The following is a 27,816-nucleotide window of genomic DNA, read 5'->3' as shown; positions in this document are numbered from 1 at the left end:
TTGCCTGGAGAATCGCAGAGATGGGGGAGCCTCGTGGACTGCCGTCTATGGGGTCGCATAGAGTCGGACACAACTGAAGCGACTTAGCAGCATCAGTCTACTTCAGTCTTCTTCCTGCATTTCCTTTGGTGTGAGGATCACATATATGAATCGTGCCAATGCAGGAGATGCAAGAGATGCAAATTCGATCCCTAGGTTGGGAAGATCCCCTGGAGTAGAAAATGGCAAAGCACTCTGTTATTCTTGTCTGAAAAATTCCATGAACAGGGAAGCCTGGCAGGCTATAGTCCACGGGGTCACAAAAAGTCGGACACAGCTGAGTGCATTTATCTTAGCATGGTTCCTGGCATAAAGTAAGCACTCAGTGAATGTAACTATATAGACCTGTGTCACACACAGGGCTATGAAGTCTGAGAAGTAGTTCTCACTAGCTGCTTTTTATCCATTGAAGTTGGCTCAGAGAGATTTATTTCCTTTCTCAAGGTCACCAAACTGGATTTCCTATCCAGGGTTTAGTAACCACAAAATCTGTGTTTTGACCCCTCACCATGTAGAACATGTTGCACCCCCCAATGCAGACTCTGAGACAAAGATTTGGGTACAAGTAGGTTAATTAGAAAGTGATTCCAGGAAGAAGTGAGGTAGTGGGGGAGCACTAGAAAAGGAGAGAAGCGAAGGGAAGGTGATTGGTGGGTTGGATATTGCTGTGGGCCCATGGGCCTTAATCCCACCGGGCCTCCTGAGAGGTTAGCTTGTATGAGAACTGTCCATCAAGATGCAGGTGACTGCCAGGGTGGGCTGTATATGAGAGGGGCGCCCAGAATGTCTCCTCTTTCAGCAGCTCTGTGATGACAGACTTTTTAGAGGTTCAGGGTGAGAGGACGTATTGAAAGGAAGGGAGACAAAGAGCAATAATAGTCCCCCCAAAACCAACTTTTAGTAATTTTGCTTGGGCCACTCCTAGAGGTTTGCTGGGATCCCAGATTCTCAGTGCTGGAGAGGACCTTGCAAGTGTATGATCCGACCTCACTCCCATTGCTATGGTCCCCTCTGCAGTGCTGCACTAAGTCGCGTCAGTCGTGTGTCTGACTCTGAGACCTGTGGACTGTAGCCCACCAGGCTCCTCTGTCCATGGAGATAATCCATGCAAGAATACAGGAGAGGACTGCTGTGCCCTCCTCCAGGGGATCTTCCCAACCCAGGGATCGAACCCATATCTCCGGCGTCTCCTGTATTGCAGGCAGGTTCTTTACCCACTGAGCCACCTGGGAAGCCCGTGGTCCCCTATGCAAGACCGTATATTCTTAGATTTGTCCTCAACAGTCATCTCTAGTCACTACTTGCATACTTGCAGGACCAGAGGGCTCGCTACTTCCTGGGGCAGTCTAATCCATTCCTGTACAGCTTTCATCATGAATAAGGTCCTTAAGTTGAACCAAAATTTGACTCCTTGGGTGTCCCCCAGTGGAACTGAGCTCTTTCCCCTCACCTTCCTCTCTCCTTAAGAGATCTGCTTTGTGAGTGCCAGTTTCATCTCTACCATCCTGCCCTGTCCCCACCCTAGAGCTCTGGCTCTTTGGAGAATCTGTGTTCTGTTCCCGCAGGGCTCTCACTCATAATAGCCTAGAAAGTAACTTAAGTGGTTTTAGAATAAAATAAAACTGCACCCTCGGGGACAATTGGAGCAAATGGTGTAGTTAGAAGAATGTCCGTTCAACAAATGCTGAACAAGCATTTACTTTGTGTCAGATCCTCAGATCTGTGGCTAAGCCTCTTTTGGGAGCTATGGACATAAAAACGACCAGCTACATTGCCCAGGGAGAAGGTTTCAAAAGGTCATTTTAGGAGGGGCACAATGAGGTGTACCATGCTTACCAAAGCCTGAAGGATTACATGCTCTGAGCATAGCCGTTCTGTTAAGGGAATGAGGGAGGACTTCATGGAGGTGGCATTTGAATTGGGCTTTGGAGGTTGGTTAGGATGTTAAGAGTCTGGTATTGGCAGGAAAGGATTTTGAGAATATGGGAATGACACAAGAAGGTCCTGGAGATGAGGCCATGTATATTTCTTTATTTAGGGAATGGAGAACTCTGGTATTTCTAAAGTTTAGGGCATGATTGTGTATGATGTATTTACATGGCTAATAGCACATGAGGCTGGGATGGTAGGTGACAGACCCATTTAGGATATTGTAAGTCAACTGGTCTTGACTATCCATTAGATGGCCAGTTCCCAACCTTTTGGCACCACAGACTGGTGTCATGGAAGAAAATTTTTTCACAGACTGGAGGGAGGAGGTGGTTTGGGGATGATTCAAATGTGTTACATTTATTGTGCACTTTATTTCTACTATCGTTATGTCAGCTCCACCTCATATCATCAGGCATTAGATCCCAGAGGTTGGGGACTCCTGCATTATTAGATGATAGGAAATGTTTCAAATGCTTTTGCACACAGAAGAGAAAGATTTTTATTTTCAAAAGGGTCATTCTAATACCACTGTGGAGGATAGGCCAGATTGTGGGGAAATTGGAAACCAGGAGACTAGGTAAGAGGTTAGTGCAGAAATTCCATATAGAATTTACCCATTCATGCTTCTCTCCATCCATCCATTGATCCATCCTTTCATCCAACCAGTTTTAAACATTTGCATGCTTATCATTGTGCTAAGTAGTAAGGCTTTGGAGGAAGGAAAGAGATTTTCTGTTTTCCAGGGGCTTATGATCTAATAGGGTTAAACGGGAGAAGTGAAAAGAAGAAGAATGATAAAAAGAACTTTCAGAATGGAAATGGACTCTTATAGGTGTCTGTGTGTGAATGGAAAAGAAGAGAGAAAGTAGGGAAAAGTCTTTACAATGGAAGGGGGTGCCTGAATTCTAGGTTTGACCATGCTACTCATTGGCTGTGTGACTTTGAACATGTCCTAACCCCTCTCTGATTATATTTTCCTCATCCACAACATTTGGATCAGATGATTTCCTCCAGGGCTTGACATTCAAGGAGTCTATTATTCTAAGTACTTTGTCTATTAATTTGTAAGAGAGCAAAGGCTAAGCACAGGTAGACCGTGGGGTGCTTGGAGCATAGGAAGTGACTCTGGGGCAGTGTGAATCTGTGAGGAAGTAGATGGAGAGACAGGTGCTTAGGAAGGTCATGGGGGCTCTGACTGTCAGAGCAACAGCCACAATTACCAATAAAGCTTTGGTTCCCTCACTCCATCTTCCAGGCCCCTGAGGTGCTCCCCACTTCTGGCTCCGATCTCTCTGGTGTGCTCCCCAAAGTCCTGGTGTGGCACAAAGGCGATCTGCTCTGAAGTCAGATGGCCGCAGTTCCTCACCTTCCTTTCTGAGAGGATACGGGCCCTGGAAGGGCTTGAGGCAGTTCCAGACTGACCAATCCCAGAGGAGCAGGGTGTGGGCCAGGGGACTCTTGAGCAAGGACACTGACCTTCCTCCGGCTCTGTAGGCTGGCTGCCACACCCACACCCACCCACCCCCACCCCGGCTGGGTCACAGCTTTTCACTCTTCTTCCCTTGACTTCTCCTCAGGGCTTTTGTTCTAGTTTGCAGAGAAGATCCACTAAGTCTGAAAGTCAGGGACCTAGAAGGATGAGAGCTGTCATTGACTTCAGTGGACTGAGAGACCGCCTTAAGGGCAAAGGCCATGTACAAGTGCTTGCTGAATTCTAAGCCCCAGCACGGTTCCTGGTACATAGTAGGTGTGCAATCAATGCTCACTGAAGGGAAGAATGACTGAATGAATGACTGGAACCAGTCTTGTACACACTGACAGAACTGAGGCCAAGTGGCTGCTGAGTTAGAGCTAGTGTTTGTCTTAGGGCTACTCCTTCTTGGTTGCAGCTCTTTGAAATGAAGACAGTAATACAAGCCCTGCAAAGACAGCTGTTGTGAGGATTAAAGAGATAACACATCCAAAGCTGAACACAGAATTCATGCACAATCATTTTAAGCTCTAGTGCAAGCCTACTCTGAGTGTTAATGACAATACCCTGATCTTTGGAAAAGAAGATCCACCTTAGGGGCATCATGAAAGGAAATTCTTGTCTGAAAGGTTTTAAAGATTAAAGAAAGTCTCATCCGTCTAAGGCAGCTCTGGATATAGCCCTGTTGGAGGGAGAGGGGTGAACGTAATGACCCTGGACCTTTTCCAATCCTTCTGCTTCTTGGGACCAAGGGTGCATTTCTCATCCTGACCATTAGGTGGCACCAGCCCATCAGGTTAAGTAACTCGCGGAGGTTGGTGGGGCCGCTCCGCTTCCCAGTAGGGGAGTTGGAAGGACTGGGGGTGGGGAGTGAGCAGAGGTGGGGTGGGGGGAGGAGCGGCTTAGGGAGTCCAGGTGTTTGTGCCTCTGCGCGCCTGTGTGTGAGCCTTTGTGCACGACTGGGGAGGGGGTGGCCTGTGTAAGCATTATGAGGGTTTACATGCATGTGTGTGTGTGTGCCTGTGTGTGAGAGAGCTAACGACTTGGGAGAAAGGGGGCTTTTGTTTCACTTCTGCTTATGTGCAGGGAAATCATCTGACCTAAATGAAATCGCTGTGCCCCAGGGATGTTAGTATAAGGCTGTGGATGAAGTCAGGCTTGGGGATGTGGGATTTTCAAGATGTTAGAGCCGTTAAAATTTGTTTCATTGACCCTCTCATTTTTCAGATGGGAAAAACTGAGGCCAGAAGGGGCTGTCACTGGGCTGGGGTATGCCACAGATCCTTGGTGGGCTGGGCCAGAGCTCTGGCTCCCTGACGCTCTCTGCCAAGGTCTTCATGGTCTAGGTTACAGCTAATCTCAGCTATGAGTCTGGGCCATCCAGACGCGCTGGGTGACCTCTAGGAGGAAAATCTGGCAAGGGGCCCATGACTCCCCTTGCTCAGTCTAACTCCTATTCCAGTGTGTGTGTGCTAAGTCGATTCAGTCGTGTCTGACTCTTTGCAACCCTATGGACTGTAGCCTGCCAGGCTCCTCTGTCCATGGGATTCTCCAGACAAGAATACTGGAGTGGGCTGCCATTTCCTCCTCCAGGGGATCTTCCTGATCCGTGTGCGCAGCCTATCCTCACTGGCCTGTGCTTTGACCCTCACGTCTAGTCCCCGAGCCAGCCGAATCAGCCTCTGCCGTACCCTGGGCAGAACCTTGAGGGCAGCTGGCTTTGCTCGAGGTCCCATGGTGGGCTGGTGATGGGACTAGAGTCTGAATTTCCTGTGTCCTTTTCCTGCTGTCTTTGTCTCTGTCTCGCTCTCACTGTCAGGGCTCCATTCTATCCCCTCAGTAGCCCAAGAGTCAACCCTCTGGGGGTACCAGACGATTCTGACTCTGCGATAGCCCCTCACTTTATCTCTGTCCCTTTTAATAGGACCTGGAGTCATACCCAAGGTGTGATAATAGTAGTAAAGATTTGTGCATGAAATTGCCTTGAAATCGGTAAAAATGACGGAAACTTTCATTTATTTTTTGAATGTTTACTTTGCTCTGGGCACTGTTGTTGGGTTCTTTGGCTCCAGAGACAGATTGTCTGGGCTTGAATTTTGGCTTCACCACTAATCAGCTCTGTGACTTTGAGCCAACCTTCTAACTTCTGAGTTTCTACCTTTTAAAATTGGAGATGTCACCAGGGCCCACCTCAAAGGGTTGTTGAGAGGTTTAAATGAACTGACACATAGACAATACCTGAAACTAATCAGTTTCAATAGATGGTGTTATGCTTTAATTCTCAAAACAGTCCTGCCAAAAATGTGAGGTATGGTGATCCCATTTTATAACTGTGGAAAATGAGACCCATGAAAGTAATGTGTATGGTTCAAGGTAACACAGCTAGTAGGTGTGGAGATGATAACAGAACCCAAGGGAAAAAAATCAGACCTCATGCCAGTCCTCGAAAATCCTTTATCATACAGACAAGAGTGGGCTCCTTTCTGAAAAAATTTCAGTGAAAGCAGAATCAAATATGCATATGCATATGTTTATATATTTATATATAAATATGAAAAAATAAGAAATGAAAAAGATTTTAAAAAATGACCTTCTCCTAGACCTAAGATTTTCAGCAAGCTATAAGTCTGTCTTGAATTCTAATAGGTGGTAGTAGCATGCTTTAAGAGAGGGCCACATCCCAGAAGCCCTTCCTGGTCATCTAGGAGTCCTGCACTTACAGAGCCCTTCCTTCCCAACCCACCCATCCCATGTCATTCAAATGCATCCCACAGGGTGGGTCTGGACTGGGTAGTATGATGGTTACCCCAGAGACTCCCAACACACTTTACAGTCACTGACCCTTTATGGTCTCTGTGCAAATGCATAATCGGCTTTATATGAAACATAGTTATGAGCTCTCATTGTGGCGGGAGGGAGCAGTTAACATAGAGATTACCCAGTTGCAGATGTGTAATGTCAGGCCACTAATGAACAAGCCTGGCAGTCTAGCAAGTCCCACCTGATCCAAGGAGGGGCCCCTGGGCAGCTTCATCCCAGCCAGTACGGAGGTTTTAAGTTGAGGTGATGTTTGCTGGACTGCAGCTTCCTTGTAGCTTCTCCCCAGGCTCCCAAGTGGAGGCTCTCTTCATCTCAGCCAGACAATGAGCACCCAGCCCATCTAGATCCATCTGTTCATCTAACCAATATCTTTGGAGCACCTACTCTGCATAGCACTGGGGAAACTTTGTAGACAGTATCAATTCTTTACTCTGTTTTCATGGATCTTGCAGTTGACATTTTCGGGTTTTACATTAATTTACAAGTGACATTAATGAGCTAAACTGCTGCCTTTTGTGATCTAGAGGACCCATCTGACCCCCACTGTGCAGAGCCAGTTGGGCAGATGGGGGTGTTGGCTGAAGTGGTGAGCAGCAACACTCAAGTATTGGGAAGTCAGGGGTGGAGGTGAAACGAACTAGGCAATTTGAATTGCTGGCAGTAACTTTGGGATCGGAAACAAGAGCCAAATCAGCAGACCAGACATCTAGTAGACAGTGAACGGAGTCTCCAAGATTCTATTTTTGTTTCCTATAGTTCATTCTTTACTTGGCAGCCAGAGTGATCTTTTAAATACTTAAACCATATTGCATTTCTGTCTTTCTTAAAAGCTCTCCAATAATTCCTCATCATGCTAGAAATAAAACCCAAACTTCTTTTCTGCTTCTCAGGCTTTGTATCTTGCTGTTCTTCCCCATGCTCATCCAGCTCACCTGCACTGGTCTGATTTCTGCCCCCAGGACACTGGCAAGCCTAGTTCTGCCTCAGGGACTTTGCACTCCTCTTCTCCCAGGTTTCCTGAAAGTTGGCCACTTAATCAAGTCTCTATTTAAATGTCACCCCTGAGAATCCTTCCCTAACTATCCTGTCAAAATCAGTTTTTCCCTGTTCCTCACTCACTTTTCAGGATGTCACCCTGTTTTATTTTCTTTATAGAAATTATCATGAGTTGAAGTTCTATCATTTGTTTACTGTCCATATTCTCTCATTAGACTATAAACTCCATAAAAAAAAAGGACTCATCTGGCTTGTTCATTATGTATTCTTCAAGATTAGAAAACTTCTTGACATCTAGTAGGACCCCAGTTACATTTGTTGAACGGATAAATGAGTGAATTAATAAATGAATATAAGGTAAACAGCAAGTACGGGAGTGGGATGAGAGAACGCAATGTAATTTCTCAGAGCCTCCCAGGCCACTGGCTCATTTTGATTACTTATCAGCTGCGTGAGGGTCTGCTTATCTAAATGTCCTAGTGGGAATCTGAAGATCTGAAGACTTGGGGAATCTGCCCAGTCACTAGAGTTCACTTAGAAACAGGCTTAAATGGCCACCAAAATATTCTTTACATCATTTCTGAGTATCAGTAATTCTGAGTTGTGATGATGGGAATCTTGATCTTTTCATCTTAGAATTGGTTATGGGGTCATTGGAAAAACATTGCCCTGCCATGACACCTGAGATGTTTTCTGGACCTGAGCTTCATGGACTGGAGAAGCCTGCATCCCAGTAGGAATGCCATCTGAAATGTACTAGAGGTCCACTCTCATGACAGCAATAGGAAATGCAGATAAAGTTGCCATCACCCATTTTGAATTCTTAAAAACCAGTATTCTCTCAATATCCAGGTAATTAAAATTAAAATTCACCCATGATCTTAATGTCTCAACAGACCAAATGAATTTTTTTGTCTCTTTTCTTCTAGGCTTTGTCCATATAGATCAGATCCAATTATTTTCAAAATGTTCATGTGAAAGCCATCATTTAGTTGTTTAGGAAAACCTTACGAAAAGCTTAGTATTTGTCAGTCCCAGGTAAGTCACTGGGGTGGAAAAAAAGAATGAGACTCGTCCATGTTCTCCAAACATTTGCAGATCAGAAGGGTGGCAGAAATGACCCCAAGACAGAATAGTATAATATCTGGAACCAGATCGAGTGGGTTCAAACCCTGGTTGGGTATCTCTGGGAAAGTTACTTAACAGTTTCATATCTTATTAGCCTTCTTATCTGTAAATGAGAATGATAAAAATAATATCTTATAGGGCTATTGAAAAGATTAAATAAATTAATGTTTGAAAAGTGCCAGAACAGTGCCTGAGACATGGTAAATGTTAAAGTGAAAGTGTTAGTCACTCAGTTGTGCTGGACTATTTGTGACCCCATGGACTGTAGCCCACCAGGCTCCTCTGTCCATGAAATTCTCTAGCCAATACTGGAGCGGGTTGCCATTCCCTCCTCCAGGGGATCTTCCCAACCCAGGGATCAAACCTAGGTCTCCTGCTTTGGAGGCAAATTCTTTACTGTCTGAGCCACCAGGGTTGTGTCAGCTAATGTGACCAGGCTTCCATGGTGGCTCAGAGGGTAAAAAATCTGCCTGCAATGTAGGGGACTTGGGTCCGATCCCTGGGTCAGGAAGGTCCCCTGGAGGAAGAAATGGCAACCCACTCCAGTATTCTTGCCTGAAGAATTCCATGGACAGAGGAGTCTGGCGGGCTACAGTCTATGGTGTTGCAAAGAGTTGGACATTACTAAGCAACTAACACGTACAATGTGACTGCTGATAATGCAAAGTGCTATAGGCTTTGAAGAGGGAGGCACAGGGTGTTATGGGCACATATACCTGCTGGAGGAGGACAGGGAAAACCTCTTGTGGAAAATGACGGTTTGCAAGGGGGAGGAAGCATGCTGTCAAGACAAGACTAGGATTGATGGGAAAGAGAGGTCTCTTCAATTCTGCCTTCATTATGTATCAGATTTGTGGCTTTGGATGTTATTTCACCTTCTCTGTGAAATGGGTATTTTCTCACAGGAGAACTGTGAAGACCAAGTAAGTGACATTTATGAGGCTTCTGGCACATGGTGGGAGCTGGACAAAGGGCGATAGTCACGAGGCCATAGGGAACTCCTTGTGACGGGAGGCTGGGATGTACAGAGTCCCGCCAGCCTTCTTGGGGATTGGCTCTGCAGAAGGAAACTACCTGTTCCAGGGTCACACCTCTTTTCAGGGGCAGCCTGCATCCAATGACTGATGACCTAGGGGGCATAATGGACCCTCTCTGGATTGGGAGGAGGCTCAGAAAGGCCCTCCGCTCCAGAGTTCCCCATGTGGTCACCTGAGGTCTTTATTGGGCCTGAGTTACAGCTCAGTGTCTGCCTCCCCCCTTTCCTGCTTCCTTCATCTCTGTGTTTGTCAGCTCAGGCTTCTGTAATGGCATACCACAGACTGGGTAGTTTAAACAACAGAAATCTGTTATCTCACAGTCTTAGAGGCTGGAAGTCCAAGATCAAGGTCCTGGCTGGTTTGGGTTTTTGCTTCTGGGTTCTCTCTTCCTGGCTTACAGACAGCCCCCTGCTCACTGTATCCTCACTTGGTCTTTCCTCTGTGCTTATGCAGAGAGAGCGAGAGAGTGCTCTAGTTTCTCCCTCTTCTCATGAGAATACCAGTCCTATCAAGTCTGAGTCCCGCATTTATGACTTTGTATGTGCTCTGCTATGCTAAGTCACTTTAGTCATCTTCAGCTCTTTACGACCCCATGGACTGTAACGCACCAGGCTCCTCTCTCCATGGGATTCTCCAGGAAAGAATACTGGAGCGGGTAGCCATTCGCTTCTCCAGGGGATCTTCCTGTCCCAGGAATGGAACCCAGTGTCCTGCATTGCAGGCAGATTCTTTACCACTGAGCTACCTGGGAAGACCTTTTCTGACTTTGAAAGTGAAAGTGAAGTCGCTCAGTTGTGTCTGACTCTTTGTGACCCCATGGACTGTAGCCCACCAGGCTCCTCCGTCCATGGGATTCTGCAGCCAAGAATCTGGAGTGGGTTGCCATTTCCTTCTCCAGGGGATCTTTCCTGACCCAGGGATCAAACCCAGGTCTCCCGCATTGCAGGCAGACGCTTTAACCTCTGAGCCACCAGGGAATTTTAGCCTTAATTATCTCCTTAAAGGCCCTATCTCCAAATACAGTCACACTCAGGGTTAGAGCTTTATCATATGAATTTTGGAGGGACACAGTTCAGTCCATAACATCTCCCTTTCACACAAGTGTGTCCTAGACTCACTCCATGGTGACCTCTGCTCTGTCTCAGTGTCTGCTTTCCCAGAACCCAAGCTGTGAACACACTTCTTAATCATCTTAGTACACATAGTATCTGGAACATAGTAGTTACTCAGTTAATATTTATGGAATGAATTAATATTTGTACATGAGTTATAGTGTGAAGGATTACTCAGCACCAGTGTTTGTTAATGTTCAATGAGAATAAAAACCTATCTGTTCCCTTATCAGTTTCTATTATGATACTCATGTGTACAAACACCACAAACTTCAGCCCAGTGATCCTGGGGTCAAATAGCCATTACTTAGTGAGTTAGGACAGGGGTCTTCAGACTAGTCTAGTTCCCAGTTAGAAACATCTGAAGGGAAATAATGGAGAAAGAAATTGGAAATTTCTTTTATTGACTGCTTTCTGTAAGTCAGGGCAGTGCCAAAAGCCTGGCTGGAGCATGTTTTCTTACATATGTCTCACAACTATAAAGTAGGAACCTTTGTTATTCTATTTGGCAGATAGAGAAACTGGAGCTTTATTGCCAAGGTCACACAGCTAGGCAGGTATAGTCGAGAAGCAACCCTTGCCCAGTATGAACATCCCTGAAAGGAAGTTAGGACTCCCTGATGGCATTCGCTTTCATCAGAGGCATCTGCTCCCGTCACCTCCTGCCTCTCCAGGTTGATAGTGACAGGCCTTCCCACCCCCTCCCTCCCCATCGGCTCAGCATAGGCCCTGTCCCAGCTGCTGTTTCCCAGAGGCCTTTGCAAGGCTGAGGCATCAGCCCTCTAGGGGTAAGCCTGACACTGGAAGTTAATGATTATCAGTTGAAACAAAACACTTGTTTACATGTTGCCATCATTAGAGGTTTCAGCCCTACCTCTGCTGGGCCTCTTGCCAGATGTTTGGAGGGGGTTTTCACAAGCTGTGCAGTTTACTAAATACAAAAGCTCTCATATTAAGGCATTTTAGTATTAGGCAGTGCAATTCTGATAATGAGTAATTGAATTTCTTTATCTGGAGCCAAAGGGACCAAGATATTCTCAGAGTTTGCTCAGCTGGGACTCACAGATGATTGCTAGAGACATGGGGATTCCCTTCTTGAACCCCCGCTGAGGAGAGCAGGATAGTTTAATGATCCTTTGAGCCTTGTGTCTGGCTCCTGGTGGATGATGAAGCAACTCTGCTTGGGGAAATCATGGGGAGACCTCAGAGGAAAATAGCATATGTATTTGATGTTGAAGGATAATTTTCTTTTCCAGGTAGAAAGAAGGGATGGGAAAGAACATTCCAGAGGAGAGAACAGCACATCCAAAGGCACTGAGGTGTGGAAGTCTTTTTGAGGGCAGAAAGCAGCTCCTATAACACTAAGCTCTGGCCTGGCTTGTTCCAAATCCAGACCAGTTGTTCTTGGCCCTACTTGAGTATTAGAATCATCTGAGGAGGCTTACAAATTACCCAGTCCTCCTTTTCAGAAAGTGAAAGTCACTCAATCATGTTCGACTCTTCGCGACCCCATGGACTATACAGTCCATGGAATTCTCCAGGCCAGAATACTGGAGTGGGTAGCCTTTCCCTTCTCCAGGGGATCTTCCAAATGCAGGGATCGAACCCAGGTCTCCTGCATTGTAGGCAGCTTCTTCACCAGCTGAGCCATCGGGGAAGCTCAAGAATACTGGAGTGGGTACCCTATTCCTTCTCCAGGAGATCTTCCCAACCCAGGAATCAAACCAGGGTTTCCTGCATTGTAGGTGTATTCTTTACCAGCTGAGCTACCAGGGAAGCCCCAAAAGTTAAAGCCTTGGATCCTAATGTAAATAGTCTGGGATGGGATTCAGAGCATCCGTATGTTTGCAAAGTTCTCCAGAGTATTCTAACCAAAGTAGAGATAGAGCCTCCATTCTCATGGCCTCTCACTGTCCCAACTTGTGGGGAAACTTCGGTCAAATTTTCAAATGTGTTGCTCGTGTGACTGGTGTGAGATGTGGCTTCCTGAGTGCTCAGCCTTGAGGGAAGATATTTCCCTTTGGGCTAAAAAGGTATGCCAGGCACCCTCTTTCCTGTCAGAGTCTGTTAGGGAGAGAATGACTTACAGGAAGAGCTCAATGTTGACCAGATCTGACCACATCAATCATGTAGGTAAACAAGTACCAATTGGACCCCTGTATCTTTACCTACAACTCTTCAACTGCTGACTTTTTCTGGATGAAGGAAAAAAAAATGGTAAATTATTAAAGGTTGGGGAGAACAAGTTTTGTAACTGAATTGTAAGACGGCTGAATAAGGAACTATAGTAGCCTATACATATTTTATCCCTATTTTTTTCACTCCCTTGCAGAAGTAGATTTCAGTTTTCGTTTCTCCTGAGCAGGACTGCTCACTTTGACATTCCCCGGGTGTCTGTAGTACTAGGCAATAATTAAATATCAGGTGCATAAGTTGCTCTTTAATTTGACATGTGTGCTCCAGGCAATAACGGCACGCAGTGCCATGTGGGAGTGTAATTGCTAAGGAATAAAATCTTGTAGCGAGTGAGATCATTGTATCAGGTATGGTGTGACAGCTCATTTGATCATTATGCCCAGGCTAAAGAGTTTGCCTAATTAGTTTCCATTAAAACTCACCCTTTAATCAAGAGTTATTCTTGCATAAAGAATGTCACTCGGTCCAGATGAATGAACAATGGTTTCCCCTTGAGATTGGACTCTCGGCTACACTGGGATGCCATATGGCTTCTCAAACAATCCACACCCAGCCCTCAGCTGGGAAGCCCTAGCTGTAATGGCTGGTATGAATGGATAAGAGGACAGGCATTGGGAGGAGAGAACTGGGTACTGCCAGCTCTGCTGGGTGGGGCTTATGGTCTCAGGGAAGCCTCCTGCCAGTCACAGACACCTGCATTTCCAGACTCTTCCTTTTGCAGAGGGGATGGGGACCGCAGAGGTGAGTGACTTGATCACAGTCACACGGCAAGCTGTGGCACAGATCAGACTTGGACCCAATTCTTCTGATTTGTAACCCAAAGCTCTTTTTTTTCCAGAAAATGGTGACTTCAGTTCTCAAGCTTCTTAGGAGCAAGGACATGGACCTTTTTCTCCTGACCCACTCTGAACACTGGGCTTTGAGAAAGCAAGAATGAGAGTGAATGCTGTGTACACCAGCACAGTCTTGTTTAATCTTCATCTCCTTGGCTTTGGAACCAGCCTCCCCTCGATTTGAATCCCAGTTTTGCCTCTTCGCTGAATGATCTTGGGCAAGTCACTTAACTTATCTCAGATTTGGTCTCTTTATCTACAAGATAAAAGTAATATTATTTTCCTTCTGGATAAAAGGATATGTTTCAGGGTACCTGGCATTCAAAGATACATCTCCCCAGTTTTGGTTTCCCAAGCAACTGTAGTGCTCCTGTATTCCTGGATCCCAGAATTGGGTGTCACTTAGAAGAAGTCAGACTTTGGACGATATGCACCTGAGGATGGTTATTTTCACTTCCCAGGTTTACTGGTGCAGTGGTAAAGAATCTGCCTGACAATGCAAGAGATGAAGGAGACGTGTGTTCGATCCCTAGGTCAGGAAGATCCCCTGGAATAGCAAATGGTAACCCACTCAAGTGTTCTTGCCCGGAAAATTCCACGGACAGAGGAGCCTGGCAGGCTACAGTCCATGGGGTCACAAAGATTCTGTCCTGACTGAGCACTGCACTGCACTCAGATCCCAATCAGAGTTATCTGATGGGCTGGCTGTATCTGGCTGGCAGAAGATGCTACAGCTGAGCTGAGATCTGACTAACGGATAAAGCACCAAGCCAGTGTGACTGTGGGCCTTTCAGTTTTCCTCACTTGTGTCCTCCTTCCCCAGTAAGATGTTTCTGTCCTGAGGAAATGTTTGCCGAGGTTACCAGCGGCATTATTGTTGCAACTCCATCCACTCCCATCTATCTCCATATGCTGGGAATATCCGAATTTGTATTAACTGTCTTGATCTTCTTACTTTTAACCCTGAACTAATAATTGTCAACTGGACACTCTGAAACTTCAGAACAACGCACCTCATCTTGGATGCACAACTCCTCTACTTCCTAAATTCATTTATTTTAAAAAAAAATTCTAATTGACTTTGCAGAACACCGAGACATCCAAGCTACAAGCAAACTCAGAGCCACCACTGAGTGTAAGGCAGTGAACTGGTCCGAGCCTGACTGTTGGAAGTCTGACCTGGGGCAACTCACTCAACTGTCTGAGCTTGACTTAGTTTCCTGGTATTTAAGATGGGGTATAATTATGCTACAGATCTCCCAAGAGTTTTCCTGACCTGATTCTTGCTTGCCTTCCAACGTTAACCTTCTTTACCTTCCTTCAAATAGCCTTTGCTCCAGACACACCAGACTACCTGCTAGATCCTATCCAAGTGATCCTTTGTATTCATGCCTCCCTGCGTTTACCTGCGTTGTTTCTCTCTGCCTGAAATGTTTTTCCTTCCCATGCTCACCTGGCAAACTTCTACCCTTCTTTTTGTCTCATCTCAAGACTTCTCTTTATGAAGCTTTTCGTGGGTTTCCCTGCTCTTTACTCTTTCAGCTTTTCTGCCTATCTCCCTGGTACTCCTATATTCCCCTTATTCTATTCTATTTTTAATATCGAGTCTATCTTTTCACATCCAGAAGCATCTTTTAGCTTTTCTTTTATATTTGCCATCATCTCCTCAGTCTGCTCTTCTAATTCGCTAATTCATTTTTCTTCAAATTCATCTTGCCATTTATTCCATTGACTGTGTTATTTACTTTGGCTTTAGTATTGATACTAACATTTCTGCTTGGGATCTTGTCAATTTCTTGTCTTTGCTGCCTACGGCTAATATTTTCCCTTATATCTCCATGCTTATTTTACATTTTTGGAAGGCTTGTTTCAGTAGTTCTGCTTCAGGTGTTGTTCTGTATGTTGCCTTTCTTCATAGTAATTATATCCTCAAATCTAGTTCTTTTGGTTTATGTAGTCATGTTTCCCTGAGGCTATCAATCGGTCGTTTGGTAAGGTGTGTTGGGGAAAGATCTCACGTTCAGGTGACTGTCTCCATGGATTTAAGGAGAGGGGAACAGATGAGTCTGAGGGCAGAAAGCCCAAGGTCCCTTAGGTCCCACAACTGGAGTTCCGTTTTAAACCTGCAAGGTGAATTGACATGGGGAGAGGGTGGCCTCTGTGGGTTGTGTCTGGTCTGGGTTTGGGAGAGGGGGTGCAGAGCAGATTCAACTCATTTTCATCAACTTTTTTTAAAGATAATTTTTTTTAGGTTCACCATAAAATTGATTGGAAGATACTGGGATTTCCCATATACCTTTTGCCCCTACACCTATACATATTCCTCCATTACCAGCATCTCTCACCAGGATGAACCTGCCTTGACACACCATAATCACCCCAAACCCATAGTTTACCTTAGGGTTTACTCTTGGTAGTGTTGTATATTTTATGGGTTTGGGCAAATGTATAATGACATATATCCATCATTATAATATCATACAGAATATTCTTCATGCCATAAAAATGCTTTGTGCTCTGCCAATTTCTTCTTTTCCTTTCCCCACCTACTCTTGGCAACCATTAATCTTTTTACTGTCTCCATAGTTTCGCCTTTTCCAGAATGTCATAGAGTTGGAATTACACAATATGTAGCTTTCTAAAAAGTAGTTTTATTATTTATTTATTTTTGGCTATGCTGGGTCTTCATTGCTGCGTGGACATTCCTCTAGTTGTGGTGTTCAGTCTTCTCATTGCAGTGGCTTCTCTTGTTGCAGAGGATGGGCTCTAGGTGCATGGGCCTCAGCAGCTGCAGCTCCCAGGCTCCAGAGAAGAGGCTCAATAGTTCTGGTGCACATGCTCAATTGCTCTGTGGCATGTGGGATCCTCCTGGAGGGATTGAACCTGAGTCTCCTGAATTGGCAGGCAGATTCTTTACCACTGAGCCACCAGGGAAGCCCTAGTATGTAGCTTTTCATGTTGGCTTCTTCCACTTAGTCATACGTATCTAAAGTTCTGTGCTGAGGGACATTTTAGTGCTGAATAATAGTTCATCGTCTGGGTGTACTGCAGTGTATTTATCCATTCACCTAATGAAGGTATCTAGCTGGCTTCCAAGTTTTTGGCAATTATGAATAAGGCTGCTATACACATTTGTGTTCAGGTTTTTGTGTGGACATCAGTTTTCGACTTTTTTGGATAAATGCCAAAGAATGTGATTGCTGGATCACATAGTAAGAGGGTGTTTAGTTTGTTAAGAAACTGCCAAACTGTCTCCCAGATTGGCTGTACCATTTTGCAGTCCCACCAGGAGTGTATGAAAATTCGTTTTGCTCCACATCCTCACTAGCATTTGGTGTTGTCATTGTTCTGGATTTTGGTTATTCTAATAAATGTGTAGTAGGATCTCAGTGTTGTTTTAATTTATCAGCTCTTTGCTTGTTCCTGCTCCCAAAGGACTTTTCTGCCATACCGTTAGGTATTGACTCGGCTGGACTGTGAAGGAATAGGTGATGGTTTGTCCAAGGCAGTATAGCAGGGAGGTGAGAGCGAAATGTCAGAACCTTCCTCCCACACACCGGGGGGACACCATCCCTGGGTATTGTCAGTTTCAAGCTGTAGCTTGACACACCTCCTGACACACAAAATCCAGACCCCGTCCCCAGAGGGCTCACATTTTGTTATTATTACCATTGTTGATTTCTGACACATATTTTCCTCTTGCTTTTATATTTTTTTTTTTCAGTGTTAATTTTGGTGGGAAGGGGGGAAATAGTCAACTATTTTGGTAGAAACCAAAGTTTTATATTTCGTGATGCCTGATACAGTCTCTACGAATGTGTAAATGTCATATTTGTTAGGCGGCAGAGTGGTTAAAAACAAGGATTCTGAAATTTGACTGAGTTTTTACTTTTACTTTTAAAAAAAGTTATATAAACTGTGTAGATATAATTTACATCAGGTAAAATTCACTACTTTTCAGGGTATACAGTAGTGATTTTTGACAAATATATGTACCTATATAACTACATACTGAACATTACCATCAACCTCAAATTCCCTTGAATGTTTTGCTAGTCAATATCCATGTTTTGCCCTAGCCCAAGGCAAATACTGATCTGTGTTCTTATACCACATATTAGATTTATGTTTTTTTCTGAAGTTTTATATAAGTGGAATCATATTGCATGTACTCTTTTTGTGTCTGGCTTCTTTTGCGCAGCAGGAGATTTTTGAGATTCACCCATGCTGCTGTATCAGTAACTTACTGCTTTTAGTTGCTGAGTGGAATTCTATTGTATGAATGACTACAGTTTGTTCATGTATAGTTCTATTGACAGACATTTGGATTATTTCCTCTTCTCGATTATAATAAATTCCTAGTCTGCCACTTGTTAAACTGGGCAGTTAAACTTTCCATTTCAATTTTCCCTTGTAAAATGGGGATGATATTGTACCTAACTTATAAAGTACTCCATAAGTGCTTGTTGTACTTTTTTTGTCTTCCACTTGAGTGTGAAATCTTTGAAAAGAAGAACTAAGGTTTATTCTTTATAACCCCCAGTCCTAGGACAGTGCCCAGCATTCATACCTTCAGTCGATAAGATTTTTTTAAAGTAAGTTTTAACTAAGACTGTGTATCCCACTTCGTGTTGGTTGCTATGGCTATAATCACGTCACAGTCCCTGCTGTCATGCTTCATGCCTAAAGCAAAGGACAAAAAACCAGTACAGTGTGTCAGGGCAAACCCAGGGGCCGAGGGTGTCATCTGACCCAGGCCTGGGAAGGATCAGGGAAGAAAATGATGATCAACAAATACAGGCTAAATGAGAACTACCTAGCTTAATGGCTGGAGGATGGGAAGAGTGTGAACAGGGATGGTCTGAACAGGCTCAGAGGTAAGAAGGGCATGCCTGCAAAGGGTATAGCACACAGGTTTGACAATAGAATGAGTAATGAAACTATTGTTATAAGCCAGGAAGAAAGATATTAAAACCTGTGGCATAGGTGGGGCTTTAACAGATGAGGCATATTGATGAGGTAGAAACTATTGAATAACTGATGGAATGTGGTAGGAAATGGGGTGAACTCAAAATGTAGCTAAGGTTCTAATCCCCAGGTGATTAAAAACACAAAATTGTCATTAAAAGTCAGATGTTAGGAGGAAAGCAGTTTTTTGTTTTTTTATTTTTTGCATGGGTAGTGATGGGTTAAATACCTTTCTGGACATATTGAACATGAGGCAGCAGTGTATACTACATTGAGGTATTTGCGAGAACTTAGTGGAGATGTCAGAGATGGAGAAAGAAATTTGAGTGGAGAGAAGCAAGGGCAGTCCACTCAGTGAACACCTGGCGGAGGACTTGTGGGTGGTGCTCAATCCATCCAGGTTCAGGTATGTCTGGATAGGGCAGCTGACTCACAGGCATCTATTCCCACAAGCTGAAAATTTGCATTTGGGAAAGAGGCCTATTGATGCGGAGAGGGGAAGGGCAAAGTAGACCATGATCCAGGTGTTCAGAGGTCCCTGGTGCAGCCTCAGTGATTCATGTCTAAGACCTGTGGAGAGAAGGACAAAGAAACTAGTTCTTAGAAACTTAGTTTATTAGTCTCAGTTACAGACAAAATGGCTAGTAGGCCTGGGAGATGAAAGAATGGGAGAATGGTGAGAGAGCCCTTTTTAAAAAAAGTTTTATTTTGAAATAGTTATAGATTTATAGAAGACTTGCAAACATAGTACAAAAAAATGAAGAGTCCAGCTCCCGGCTAAAAACCTACATGTGATGTTTCAGGCCCAACCGCAGGTTAACACAAAGGCATCACATGGCAAGCCTCACGGGGGTTGTGAGGGGCACTGCCCTAACCATACTTCCTGCCCGTAGGTGCACAGCCGTCTGAAGGGAGCTGCAATCAGGGTCTCAGACCCCCTCCTTCCACTTGTCATGGTGGAGATCTTTCTCATACTTACATTCCTAGCCCAGACACCTTCCTTCCTTTTATCCAAGGCTTTGGTTGAGGTCTTTTTCAGAAACTTCTGCTAAATGCTCTTTATCAGGGAGAAGAGGGAAAAGCTTAAAGAATCTTTCCCCACTCTGACTCTGTACCCACCCTCCCCTAGTTCTTTTCCACTCTGAACTTTTCTCACCTCTCACTGCTGGGGCCTTTTGCTCCTTGGGGCTCCCTCAACAGTGAGATGAACTCCATATCCACACTGATTCACCTGACCTTCAACCTGGGCATGGTTGCAGGGGGAGTCAACATTTTCTCCTCTTATATCATCAGAGTAAGTGATTAAAGGCTTAACTCGTTCTTAAAGCTTGTTGCTTTAATCAGCTACTCAGATGCCTGGCAGCTCAGTGCTGTCTCTCAGCTCAGCTAAAGTCCTGACTATATGCTTCACACCTTGCTTCCTCTAAACGCAGGGCAGGCTTCATGGCATACAACCTGTGTGGTCTCACTGCACCCCATGTTCAGAACGGCCTGTGCCTGGTTTTCTTCTCTGTTGCTGTCTTGAAATCTTTTAAATTTTGAACAAGTGGCCCCAGAGTTTCATTTTACACTTGTTGTTCAGTTAGTTGCTTAGTCATGTCTGACTCTTTGTGACCCCCATCTACTGCAGCACACCAGGCTTTCCTGTCCTTCACTATCTCCTGGAGTCTGCTCAAACTCATGTCCATTGAGTAGGTGACGTCATCTAGCCATCTCATCCTCTGTTGCCCCCTTCTTCTAACCTCAATCTTTCCTAGCATCAGGGTCTTTTCCAATGAGTTAGCTCTTCACATCAGCATCAGTCCTTCCTGTGAATATTCAGGGTTGATTTCCTTTATGATTGACTGGTTTGATCTCCTTGCTGTCCAAAGGACTCTTGAGAGTTTTCTCCAGCACCACAGTTGGAAAACATCATTTCTTCGGTGCTCAGTCTTTTTTTTTTTTTTTTCAGTCTTTTGTATATTTCAACTCTCATATCCATACATGACAACTGGAAAAACCATAGCTTTGCCTATACCCATGAAATTATGTAGCCAGTCCTGCCCCAGTGTCAACATCTTACATGACTGTGGTACATTTATCTAAACTGAGAAGCAGACCTACTATTAACTAAACTACAGGCTTTATTTGGATTTTACCAGTTTTTTAAAAGTTATTAATTTCCTTTTTCTCTTTCAAGATCAATTTGGGATACTGTATTATATTGGTTACCATATTTCCTATTTTCTTTTAATATGTGACATTTATTTGGTCTTTCTTCTTTGACTTTAAAACTTATGAAAGTGAAGTGAAATTGTTAGTCACTCAGTTGTTTCCCACTGTTTTTGACCCCATGGACTGTAGCCCACCAGGCTACCCTGTCCATAGAATTCTCCAGGCAAGAATGTTGGAATGGGTTGCCATTTCCTTCTTCAGGGGATGTTCCCAACCCGGGGATTGAACCCAGGTCTCCTGCATTGCAGGCAGACTCTTTACCAACTGAGCCACCAGGGATAACCTAAAAAGGAGTTGCCCAGTTATTTTGTAGAATATTTCTTAATTTCGATTGGCCTCATGTTTTCTCTTGATTAGACTGAGGCTATGGATTTTGGGGAAGACTATCATAAAGGTGAAGTACCCTTATCACAACATGTTAGGAAGTACATGGTATCAATGTGACTTATTTCTGGTTTAGTCTTGACCACTTGGTGAGGGTGGCATCTGCCAGGTTTTCCCGCGATGAAGTTACTATACTGCTTGTCCCATGTCCCACACTCTATTTGTTAGAAGCAAGTCACTAAATCCAGCCCACATTCAGGGGAGGGGAATTAAACTCCATTCCTGGAGGGAGAACAAGCAAACAATTGGTGAACAAGTATAAAAACCACCTCCATAGTGAATAAATACTTGTTGGAGACACTTTGAGACTGTACAAATATCCTATTTTTCTTTAATGCTTTGCTTACTAATATTAGCATCTATCGGTGATCTTGCCTGTAGCAATCATTACCCTGGGTGGTGGTGCTCTAATGGTGATCTTTTATTTCAGCAGCATGGGCATCACCTGAGAACTTGTTGGAAATGCAAATTAACAAGTCCCACTCCAGACCTATCAAGTAGGAAACTCCAGGGTGGGGCCCAGTAATTGGTTTAACAAGCACTGCAGGTGATTCCAATGCCCACTAAAGTTTGAAAAGCCCTGATCTCAGGGAATTCTTTAATAACTAACTGCATGAATATTCTAATTATTTATAGGAACATGAGTCCCAATGAAATCATGATCTTTCCCTTAGTTCTCAAAGGTTGCTCTATGGATGAAGAAGGCTGATTGTTTGATTCAATTTAATCAACACGTAGGGAGTGTCCATACTTGCTGATCCAAGGTAGGTGATACCAGTGAAGGTAGATCAAGGGCTCATAAATGATGAGGGAAGGAGGGGCTGGGAAGAGGCTGAAAAGTTTGGCTGGGCCAGGTGAGGAAGGTAGCTCTGTTGTCTTGGGATTGACTCCCTGCTGGTTGTAGAGAACTGGTGTTCTGTGGATTGACAACCTATGGGGCCCAGAGCACAAGTTACATCTGAGTCTCCCCAGAGGGAAGTGGTCTAGAAACATGGTTAATAACACAGTCTTTAGAGTGATATAGTCTGGAGCTCAGATGCTATTTCTTCTACTTACTGTGCTATTTTGAACTTGTTGTTCTCTGTTAGCCTCAATTCCCTCATCTGTAAAAAAAGACGATAATAATAGCAGTGTTGATGGAGCACTTACTATGTGTCAGGCACTTTCCTAAGTACTGGACATGAACTTACTCATTTACTTGTCATGATGGCTGTCTAAAATTAGTAACATTATTATTCCCATTTTACAGAGAGGCAACTGAGATGTGGGGGGAAAACTCACAGAGATATTAAGCAGGGCAAATGCGATTCAAATGCAGGCTGCCTTGTCTCTGGAGCCTATCTCTTAACCTGCCTGGCCTTGTAGGATTTCTGTAAAGTTCAAAGTTAAGTCATGTATGGAAGGTGTTCAGTGCAGTATTGCACCCACAGGGAGTCTTTGCAAGTGGTAATGGTGAGTTGTGATGACGCAGGTGTGAAGAAATTAACTGACAACACGGCGTCAGTCAGGCTCTCCTGCCCCACGCTCTCACAGCCTCATAACTTATTATGTTTGTAAACAGTGATATTGCTGACCTTGGTAGCACTACGCCTGTGTGCCCACTTGGCCATGGGCCACTTTTGTCTGTCTTAGTATATCAGAAGTCTTTGAAGACTCCCAGTTGCTGCTGCCTGGAGCGAGTAAACATGTCTGCAGTCCCCACAGCTCCTTGAGTCTTCTTCCATTTTCCCGGGTTGCGCCTTATCTACCCTGGGATCAGTGAACAGTGTGACGGGCAAGACAGCAGGAGTACCAGGTGGATCTGTGGCCACTGAGGGGCCCTGATTGGAGTAGCAAACTTCCTATTATCTCTGGCTGTCTGGTTGGGTCTCCTGCATGCCTTAGGGCTGTAATTGTCTCTTGTCATCTCTGTTCATAGGATCCCTAGAGGGTCCGACCTTCCCTAAAGATGAGCCAGCTCTAAATGCACCTGGGGTGTGAAATCTGAGAAATTATGAAAAAAGGCAGCACCATGAAATCACCCAGGATTCAGGAAATCCTGGGCCTATTTGTATCCCTCAGCCTATGTGACCATTGGCAAGGGTTCTGCTACCTTGATTTCAGTTTCCCCATTCATGAGAGAAGGAGGTCGAATCTCAAGTTTCTTCTCCCCTCCACGGTATCCAAGAACGCTGTAGAGTCCCAGGGAACTTCTCTTTCTGACCATGACTGTCTATCTCAATGGAGAATTTGACCTTTAGGTATCTGGGTAGGTCTTTCTTCCTGGAGTGGGGCCTTCCTGGGGGCTCAGATGGTAAAGAATCTGTCTGCAATGCAGGAGACCCATGTTCAATCTCTGGGTTGGGAAGATCCCTTGGAGAAGGAAATGGCAACCCACTCCAGTATTCTGCCTAGGAAATCCCACAGACAGAGAAGTCTGGCAGGCTACAGTCCATGGGATCACAAAGAATTGGACACGACTGAGTGACTAACACTTTCACTTTCTTTTTCTTCCTGGATTATATGCCAGTCTCAACATATTTAGTTAATGCTTAGTAAACATCCTCCTGAAATTTTAAACATCTAATTTATGGGAGCTATATGTAACCATACCAATGTAAATAATGTTCACACCTCATTCATTTGAATTCAGAAAGTTCAGGATTAGAGTGAACTTATACCACAATAGTGCTGAATTTTTCTTTTATATTGTTTCTGAAGATTGACCAAGCTTGTGAAAAAAATGAAAGGAATCAAGAAGAAATAGCTGAACCACCTTAAAATGATCCAACCCTGTGATGTGTGAAGCACTATTTTTTTTCCATTTAAACAAAGCACTAGAAGCCACTTCAAATTCTTATTTGAAAAAGAGTGAGGAAATAATGTAATCAAATCAAAGAATTTATTAAATGTGCTCTTTTAGTCATTCAAGCAGGGTCTGAAAGAACCCACACTAAGCAAGCCTTAGTTTGGAGTGCCTGTAAATTCTTGGAAGAAATAGTATATTTACCGTCATAGCTTCTGTAATTACTATTTTCCTGATGTAAAGAACAGGGGCAATCCCTGATATTTAGGACAATTAATGACATCTGGAAGATACAAGTTTCTGGTCTCCTCACAGTGGCCTTAGACTTCTTTAAGGTCTCCTAATGGCCACACTGCTTTTCCAAGTCTTTCTTCCCCTCACAGATGGGATGGCCCAGCCACCTCTCAGAGATGGGCAGTGAGTGGTGAGAGCAATTTTCACCCCATTTATCTCTTCAACATCAGCAATTGCTGTGTGTTCCTGACAGCAATGGATGTCATGCTGGGTAATCCTCTTCCCGTTGTGAAGGGACCTAACCAATTACCAGTGAAGTATTCATGAAAGATCCAAGGGGGAAAGGTAGCTAATGATGCCTTTTATCAGATCTACCAATACATAAGAAAGTGCACTTTGGAGCAAATAGAGTTGTTTTTACTCTTTACAGGTAAAGTTGTGTTATGTTTTTGAATGTGTGTATGTGAATGTATATATTTTAAAACATTTACCAGTATTAATATTGGGTTGGCTGAAAGTTTGTTCTGGTTTTTCTGTAAGGTAGTGTGGAAAAACCAGAATAAGCTTTTTGACCATTTTTTTTCACTTAATAAATTAATTCACTTTAAGGGCAACATTCATCTTGGTACAGAATTATGAGAAAATTTTTTAAAATAGACTTGTAACTTCTTTTACATTTCATCGTTGCAGTCCTACCATCCCTCTCCTCATGGAAATCACAATCATCTTTTGAAACAGAAGACAGATCATAACCTATCCTTCCTTAAAAATCCTCCCATGGCATCCCACAGGATTTAGGATACAATTTGAACTTGAGCCTCACCATGGCCTTCAAGGTCCTGCATGATCCAGCCTCTGCACACCTCTCCGAGCTGCTCTTGAGCCAGCTCATCTGTGGTCTGGCTCGCGGCCCTTCTGTCTGTCATGTAAGCAAGCTAAGCCTGTGCTTTCCCCAGAGCCCATGCACCTGCTGGTCCTGCTGCCTGCAGACCACCCTCCTTTCTGAAGTGGGAATGTTCCCATCTAGTCGCTTTGCTTCACTTCTCCTTGTTTGATGAACTTCAGAGTATTTCTCACTTTCTGAAATTGTCTCATTTGTTCATTTGTTTAATGTCTGTCTTCCTCTCACTGTAAGCTTCATGAGAGAGGAATCTCATCTCTCTAATCCACCACTGAATGCCCAGCACCTGGCAAAATATCTGGCTGCTAACAGGTGCCCCATCTAGTTAACCTTTGAACAACATGGGTTTGACTTCCTGGGTCCATGCACACACTAACTTTTTCCTACAGTACTACACAATCTTCAGTTGGTGGAGTGAATATGGAAGAACCACATGTATGGAGGGCCAGCTATAAGTTATATGCAAATTTTCTACTGCATGGAGGGTTGGTACCCCTAACTCCCACACTGTCTGAGGGTCAACTGTATGTATTTTTGAATGACTAACAGAATTATTGGGCCCAAAACTCAACTGTTGTATTTGTCTGCTATGATTTTCCTGGTCTAGTTTTTCTTTTTTGTATTCTAATTAAACTTTGGAGAAAGTATCAGTTGACCGACCTGATAAGAGTGAGTGCTATGAGGGTGATGGAAATCTGGCTAAGGCTGAATGAATCAGGTTAGAACAGGTATTTAGGCTGCAGGAGACTATGATACAAAAGTGAATGTTTCATCCTAGAGACTTGGGTGTCTGGGAGTTTACTGAAAGAAATATTTGCTGGATAGTGAAGAGTTATGTGTGTGTGCGTTCTAAACTGAATGAATGATGCCACAAACATGGGGGCCTCTGGGAACTTCCTTTAGCGGACAAGTCCATTAATTGAATTTCTAAAATGCCTCCTGACTGTTTTCTGACACTTGTTTTCATTGACTGCTCTAGTTAAGGTTCTCTTTATCCCTCTTCTGAAGGAGATGGTGAAGTATCACTCTTAAAAGCAAGTTCAACTATGAAAATCCCTTGCTTTTCCCTCATTGGAGAACTGGGGGATCCTAGCCTGGGGCTGTGGGGTCTGCACATCAGTTACCATCAGATGGGATGAAAAGTGTGTTTTCTGTCCTGCTAATTGATTGTTAGTCCTTTGTAGCCATTCCCATTGTGGCTCTTCCCATTGTGGCTATTCCCACGTTGACTCTTCTTTATGTCTGCTTACCAAAGACAATTCACTCATATGTCCACCTCCCCTGCCCAAAGTCCCAGACTTACCAATTCTTGCCAATCAGAACAGAGTAGCAGAGTAGTAGAAAGTATTTATTATTCGACCTAGGAAATGTTATCAGCCCTATAATACGTGTGGGAATCATGGTACAAGAACTGAATAACCTGTCTAGTCCAATAGATATGTTTAGAAAAAAGGCTTATGTAAGATGTCTCCACAGACAAATGAAGCAAGTCTACAAATGTGATTTTTTCCCTTAATCTGAAGATTTTCCTTCGGTGAGTTCTTATTTGACAATTTTTATTTAAAAAAAATAATTTTCGTTTTTATTTTCATCTTTGAATTTTGTGAAATATAGCACTTCTCCATAAGCACATAATAATCTTCTGTATAAATACAGAACCAAGGGTATCTCTTATATTTATGGATATCCTTTTCTATTTGGGCATCAGTAGGTGAAAGTAAAACTCAAATTACATAAATACTATATGTCTGCAGATGGGGGCTTCCCAGGTGACTCAGTGGTAAAGATTCTGCCTGCCAAGCAGGAGATTGGAGTTCAATCCCTGGGTTGAGATCGTCTGGAGAAGGAAATGGAAACCCATTCCAGTATTCTTGCCTGGGAAATCCCGTGTGCAGATGAGTCTGGTGGGCTACAGTCCACGGCCTCACAAAAGAGTTGGACATGACTTAGCAATTAAACAACAATTTTATGTCTCTAGATAGGCATTTACAAAGTTTGTGACCAATGGAACACATTTTCCAAGGTATTAATATATCACAAAAAATGTTTAATTAATTAAAAAATTAATATATCACAAAAAATATATCACAAAAAACATTTTGATTACATTTACTGTAATCAAAGATCCATAGAAAGAGGGACTTTGTTTTGTTTACTGCTGTATTTTTCCTGTATCAAAATAGAGACTAGCACATTGTAGGCACCCAAAATATTTAAATTAATTGTCATATTTAAGTTAAACAGCTTTCTTTACTGCTTGACTTCTCAGTCTTATTATGCTTATAACATAGCTCCAAGAGGAGGACTTGGCATGCCTTGTTTCCTAAGCTTATTTGACCATGGGCCACCCTAAGATATATCTATTAATATCTATTGGAACAGTGTTTCATAAAATAAAATTTGGGAAGTGCTGGATTAAAAGGTAAAAATTTCTGGCAAAAGGGATATTTGACTTGAAAAGTTAAATCTACAATTTAAGTTCTCTTCCAAACTTTCACTGACCTGTATTTTTTATCTTTGTGAATAGGAAGAATGAAGAAGAGAGTAGAGGAGAGAAAGAAAGATTTGAGATGGAAAAGGGGGCAGTCCTTTGGCTGCAGGGAAAAAAAAAATTTAGAGTGCTGTGAAACTGACCAGTAGATAAATTGACAACCAGAGGTTTCTCATGGAGCCCAACGATAGCAATTGTCTACAGAGTGTCTTTATCTTGTAAATGTTTGCTTGAAGTCTATTGCTTGATTGCTGTGACCAGGCACAGGGATCATT

General features: G+C 43.6%; 1 non-coding gene across 1 annotated transcript; it reads right to left on the bottom strand.

Annotated features, from left to right (window-relative positions):
- Positions 1-20,953: 20,953 nt before the first annotated feature.
- On the bottom strand, positions 20,954-21,025 carry TRNAC-GCA. The gene has a single exon. It is a non-coding gene; the product is annotated as a tRNA-Cys (tRNA).
- Positions 21,026-27,816: the final 6,791 nt, after the last annotated feature.

Source organism: Cervus elaphus, chromosome 1 (genome assembly GCF_910594005.1).
Source record: "Cervus elaphus chromosome 1, mCerEla1.1, whole genome shotgun sequence".
Taxonomy (NCBI): Eukaryota; Metazoa; Chordata; class Mammalia; order Artiodactyla; family Cervidae; genus Cervus; species Cervus elaphus.
This window is presented reverse-complemented; position numbering and strand designations above follow the sequence as displayed.